This window comes from Gobio gobio, assembly GCF_949357685.1.
Source record: "Gobio gobio genome assembly, chromosome: 24".
In the NCBI taxonomy this organism is placed as follows: domain Eukaryota; kingdom Metazoa; phylum Chordata; class Actinopteri; order Cypriniformes; family Gobionidae; genus Gobio; species Gobio gobio.
Window position 1 is genome coordinate 9,045,791 of NC_137120.1, and position 6,000 is coordinate 9,051,790.

At 42.6% G+C, this 6,000-nt stretch overlaps 1 protein-coding gene across 2 annotated transcripts in view; it reads right to left on the reverse strand.

Annotated features, from left to right (window-relative positions):
• LOC307120270 (uncharacterized protein) overlaps positions 1-6,000 on the reverse strand; it is a 911,732-nt gene that overhangs the window by 13,229 nt on the left and 892,503 nt on the right. The window lies entirely within an intron of this gene.

The following is a 6,000-nucleotide window of genomic DNA, read 5'->3' on the forward strand; positions in this document are numbered from 1 at the left end:
GAAAATGTTTCAGGCCCTGGCGTGGTGTGCTCAGAGGTGCAGCAGCGAGAGCAGGCAGTTCTTGAGGCGGCCCATCATTTTCCATTTCAGCTGTCTAGATGCATATTATTGATGAACGCGATGTTTATGTTTCGACCCGGCTTGAAGAATTCCTCAGCCCACATTTGGAAAACATTTGGAAAAGTGTGAAAGCCCTTAGGAGCGCAAACTGTTATTTTTCTGAATGCTGTACGATATAGCCTAGTGTTATGTAATTCAGGCTTGATTTATTCATTTATTTCGTTTAATTTTCTTAACAATTAAGATGCTGCATGTGTTTATCCAGTCTAATCGAAGTGTGCGTCTCTCCCCCGACTTTCCCAACAAAAATCCCGCCCCCTCTCAGAAAATACATAAAACTGACTTTAAATGCGTTTAAAAGTAGCCTAATAAAATGGTACAATGGCATTGCTCAGTTCAACGTTTTGGGAAATCGGGCATTTTGTCCCGCGTCAGCATTTATTCAAAAGTTAATAACGCTCAACATTCAAAAGGAAAATAAGGAATTATTGACGATCCGACCGACCGTGACCCGAATATCATTAAAAATATTTTTGGATGACTCGTAACCGCGGGTAACCGCGGGTGGCCGCGGGCACCCGCTCATTTTGGATCAACCCGCGCATCACTGCACCAAATGTATGTGAGTCTCTTGAGTTCCTGTTTTCATGCAAGTGTATAAGAGTGTTCAAGGCCTAGTCCATGATGTGCACATAACATAACGAAAAGAAGTTACACAAGTAAGGCCTGTTCACACCGGGACGATTTTTGCGCACATTTATCGCCGACGTTTAACGCCTCGTGACTAAACAAAGGGCGCCAATGCGAGTGTGCACACAGACGCGCAAAACGGCAAACGTAAAAGCGCCATTTTTTTTTTAAAAAACGCCTCGTTTTTATTTTTTTATTTTGACGTGGCGCGTTAAAAACTGGCCGACCAATGAGATCAGTGCTTTTGTTCACATGCCTGGAGCTGCTGAAGTGACCATAAAACACGACTTGGTGGCGCACAAGCACAAAACAGTCTTGCCGAGCACACATTGATTCAACGAAGAAGTAGTAAGTAACGTAGACAAAGAAGAAGATGTGCTGCTAATGCTGCTTGCCAGTTAGCAAAAAGTGTGTGAATGGTTTTGGCCATAGACATAGGGTGCGTCTCAATCAGCTCCCTAGTTCAGTAGTCAGGACACTGATCAGGGAGTCAGCCCATTGACTTATGTCCTGATCAGTGCCCTGACTACTGAACCAGGGAGCTGATTGAGACACATGCAATATATGTCTATGTGTTTTGGCAAGCACGTAAATAATGTCTCTCTTCTTCTGTGTGACAAGCGAGTAATGCGTAATGTGCCACAGCACCACCTTGTGTACCGGGAGCGCTATCTACTGAATGTGCACGTTCACTCAGCGCATCGCCAGTGAAAATCGCTTGGGTGTGAACACTCAAAACGCGCCGAAAAACGTCACGAAAAACGCTGGCGATAAGCGCGCACGATAGTCCCGGTGTGTACAGGCCTTTACACAAGAATTGTCAAAAGTGGAGCCTAAGAAAAATAAGAAAATATTAACACTACGACCCTGGCTTTAAAATGTCCCGGCTTTGAAACCCAGTCTAACTATATACACTATATTGCCAAAAGTATTGGGACACCCCTCCAAATCAATGAATTCAGGTGTTCCAATCACTTCCACGGCCACAGGTGTATAAATCAAGCACTAGGCATGTAGACGCTTCTACAAACATTTGTGAAAGAATAGGTCGCTCTCAGGAGCTCAGTGAATTCAAGCGTGGTACCGTGATAGGTTACCATCTGTGCAATAAGTCCAATAGTGAAATTTCCTCACTACTAAAAATTCCACGGTGAACTGTTAGTGGTATTATAACAAAGGGGAAGCAATTGGGAACAACAGCAACTCAGCCATGAAGTGGAAGGCCACGTAAAATCACAGAGCGGGATCAGCGCATGCTGAGGGTCACAAGTGCACAGTCACCAACTTAGCTACAAAATAGCTACAGACCTCCAAACTTCATGTGGCCTTCAGATTAGCTCAAGAACAGTGCAGAGAGAGCTTCATGGAATGGGTTTCCATGGCCGAGCAGCTCATCCAAACCTTACATCTCCAAGTGCAATGCAAAGCATGGGATGCAGTGGGGTAAAGCAATGGAGACGTGTTCTCTGGAGTCAGGGCCGGATTAACAATTTCCTGTGCCCTGGGCAACAAGACTCAAGGGCCCCCCTGCCCCTGCCCCAAAGCAACAATCGCAAAGTCGCTATCACCAAGAGCATATAGCCTATACTTCTATACTAACAAATCAGGCTTCTGCAATGCTCAGTGGAGATGTAATAGCCTCAGCATAAAGTGCATTCAAGAGACAGAACACTAATGATGCACTAATGTTTAACATAACTTTTTACAATGAATCTTTCACAAAACTTAGTGGCTGCTACAGAGTAATTATTAAATGTTTCAATATAGCCAATCAACCTATATTTTGACTGCAACAGTGAAATAAAGCAGACAGCTAGGGAAGCCTTAACCTAAAACCAGAGATTTTTTATTCCTAAAATGCTACAATGTGAAATTGTGGCTATTTTTGGAATATGTTTCATAATGTCGACTAATTTCAATTCCTTTTCTCTTTTACATTTTCTTTTAGCGCTCCTGCTTAAATTTCAGACAGTGTTGACTGATTGGGTCGACGATTCCAAGCCCAAAAGCTCACTAAAACCCACCCAATTCAAGAAAAAAACACCCAAAATTTGAACTGCCAAAATAATTTGATATAATTTTATTGCCATGTCAATCAAGGCTGATTAGCACCATTTTATCTCCTTAAAACAAAATAATGATGTAAAAATAAAAAAAAATTCCCAGGAAAATGGATCAAAACAGGGCATTCAAAAACAGTCATGCATGACATGGAAAAACACATGCATCATTTTCAAATGTCAACAGTAAGAATAAACTAATTTAAGTGCAAAAAGTGCCCAATATAATCAGAATAAACAATGTAATTAGCAGGCATAACGCACACATTACTGCACACACCACAGCCAAAATGTGTCATTCACTGATGCTGTACAATAGTCCTACAACAAAAAATTAACAACAAGAATGCGTTTACTTTTGTGCTGTGCTTTAACTTCAGATAGAACTAGTAACGTTATGTCTTTCGTGAAGTACATATTTATAGAACATAACGCAGAACTTAATTAATCGTTGATTCAAACCTCTTTCAGCAGCTGTTGGGACGAGTAGAGCGCAGTCTAGACGCTTTAAAAGGTGCAGATGTCCTGATCAGGCCAGTGTGCACACGATGATGCTCAGGAGTCATATAAGTTACTAGCCTATTCGATTTCAATTCAAGTCATTCAACCTCTTGGAGTTAGTTATATGTATAAAGAGTCTTTGAGTCACAGGTGTAATCCACGTTTTGAGAGTTGGATCCCTCTCCCACTCATTACTGTAGATAACTTACTGTATATTTATGCCACTTTGGCATAGCGATCATTTGATATCCAGATACAATTTCGCGCTGAAAACCTGTCATGAATGAGCGCGAGTCGCGACTCCCTGCTGATCGCTGATTGGCTGAAAGTGCGTGCTCGTCAGCGACGTCAACACCAACGCCAGCTGACTCTACGCTGAACGCTGGGCCGGTGTGTGTCATGCACACTTGAGTTTGTTATTAACCAATTAGACTGTACAATTTAGATGTTTGAAAACCACCAAACTGACCCCAAACCAACCCAAATTTTGTCCACCTGCCCAAACCCGTTTTTAACCGCACAATCAAATTCAAAACCGCCCAATCTGGCAACACTGATTTCAGAGCGTCAAGTCACGTGATTCGACTTGACAGCTCGTCCTCGCTCGCTGCACAGCAGCGCAAGAAGCTACAGACACTGTTTTTTACGTGATTTAACATATGTTGATCGAACGGGTTGCAAAAATATAATTAGGAAAGTAAGGATTGCGTTTTTAACGTGATCTAACATAATATTTGACAGTGCCCACTGCCCAGGGCCCCTTAGATGTCCTGTGCCCCGGGGCAAGTGACCAGTTGCCCTAATGGTTAATCCGGCCCTGTCTGGAGTGACCAATCACGCTGCTCTGTCTGGCAATCCGATGGACTAGTCTGGGTTTGGCGGTTGCCAGGAGAACGGTACTTGCCTGACTGCATTGTGCCAAGTGTAAAGTTTGGGGTCGGGGGGATTTTGGGGTCGGGTTGTTTTTCAGGGGTTGGGCTTGGCCCTTTGGTTCCAGTGAAAGGAACTCTTAATGCTTCAGTATACCTAGACATTTTGGACAATTTCGTGCTTCCAAATTTGTGGGAACAGTTTGGGGATGGCCGCTTCCTGTTCCAACATGACTGCGCACCAGTGCACAAAGCGTCGGTCCATTAAGACACGGATGAGTGAGTTTGGTGTGGAGGAACTTGACTGGCCTGCACAGAGTCCTGACCTCAACCCGATAGAACAGCTTTGGGATGAATTAGAGCGGAGACTGAGAGCCAGGCCTTCTTGTCCAACATCAGTGCCTGACCTTACAAATGCACTTCTAGAAGAATGTTCACAAATTCCCATAAACACACTCCTAAACCTTGTGGAAAGCTTTCACAGAAGAGTTGAAGGTGTTAGAGCTGCAAAGGGTGGGCCAACTCCATATTAAACCCTACGGATTAAGAATGGGATATCATTAAAGTTCATGTGCATGTAAAGGCAGGCGTCCTAAAACTTTTGGCAATATAGAGTATATTAGTTCAATTTCAGCACATCTTCAGGGATTCAGAGTAATACTAAATCCAAAACTTTTACAGTTTATGCCCATAAGGCAACCAACGTCATGTTCCTGATATATATTATGAAGTTTTGTTATGGTCTCCACAGGAATTAAGGATAATCAACTCATGGTCTCAGCTGGCTCTTGAAAGCCCATTTCCATTAGCTCTCTATAAATAATTTCCTTTTCCTCAGTGTGTCGTACCCTTGTATAGTTGCATCAAGTTGTGGACACTTGTCACAATGCAAAACAAGCCAACCGAGGAATGCGGTTGCTTGTGATCGGGTATCTAGGAGCTCACATTTTTGGGGCAGACTGCTGTAACTTCTCATAGCTCTCTCCTCAATGCAGCTGTTGGCCTAACAAGCATTCGCTCAACTCTCACACACATCTCGCATATCCCACCTCCCTTCAGGGGCGACAGTAACCTCCTGCTTTAGGTTGTCCTCCGTTTGGCCAAAAGAGTATCTTACTCATCATTGAGAAATTACCTCATACACACTGGTAACCGCTCTTTTCCATTACGAAATCTTCAACAGTTTTCTTCAGCAGAATCAGGCATTTTCTGGGGCTTAGGAAAGGTGCATTCAAGAGTCATCTGGACTGCCTAATGTTAAAACATGGAAATAGGCTAATGACAGCAGTATTTAATCACTAAAATTATTGCTAAAATTATCACTGTCTGCCTTTGATGGTAGGGGAAATACAGTTAAACCACATAAAGAGACCAGTATGCTCAATGAGGACCATGAGTCAAAATTAAAGTTCAAATAGTTGACAAAGTTCTCCAAATGAAGTAAGAGGATCCAGCCTCAATACAGAAACACTAAAGCACTTATTATAATCATATGGATAATCAGTTGACGTCATGTATACAAGTTCTGATTAACAGTACAAATCGTTCTAGCAGCATCCAAACATAGTATTCTGTTCTTTATGCAAATAAGACAATCTTTTACACCCTTTGTTCTGTATGCGTAAGGGTCACAGTTGATGCATAACTTCAAGACTCTTCTCATCTGGGCCGCTGTTGAACTGGAGACTATTCCTTTTGTCATGGTCACATGCCTCTAAAAAATAATAAACAACCCCTGCAAGCACAATTAGATAAAACAGAGGCAATATCTTTCTTGTTTAAGGCTGAGATTTGTCAGGACTTCACTGGAACAGAACATC